Source organism: Penaeus monodon, chromosome 27 (assembly GCF_015228065.2).
Source record: "Penaeus monodon isolate SGIC_2016 chromosome 27, NSTDA_Pmon_1, whole genome shotgun sequence".
Classification (NCBI taxonomy): Eukaryota; Metazoa; Arthropoda; class Malacostraca; order Decapoda; family Penaeidae; genus Penaeus; species Penaeus monodon.
In genome coordinates this window covers 34895310-34895569 of record NC_051412.1, presented here as the reverse complement: position 1 = coordinate 34895569, position 260 = coordinate 34895310, and positions in this window count along the sequence as shown.

Here is a 260-nt window from a genome sequence, read left to right as displayed (position 1 = left end):
TATAAGACGAAGAAGAATTCATTCAAAAAATAAAACATAAACCAATATAAGTTATGTTTTTGGAATACTAAAGGCCAGATAAATCCCTTAAAACAGGATATGGCTGGAGAAGCGAACTGTATATAAAAAAGTTGGTCCTTTCATCTCGTACAAATAGTATTAAGTAAGGTTAGCTTTAGGTCAGTATAGCTTCAAGGGAGTCGACTAAATCCACTTCTCTTATTTTTCTTTTACTCACAATGTCCATAGTTATGTTAAGT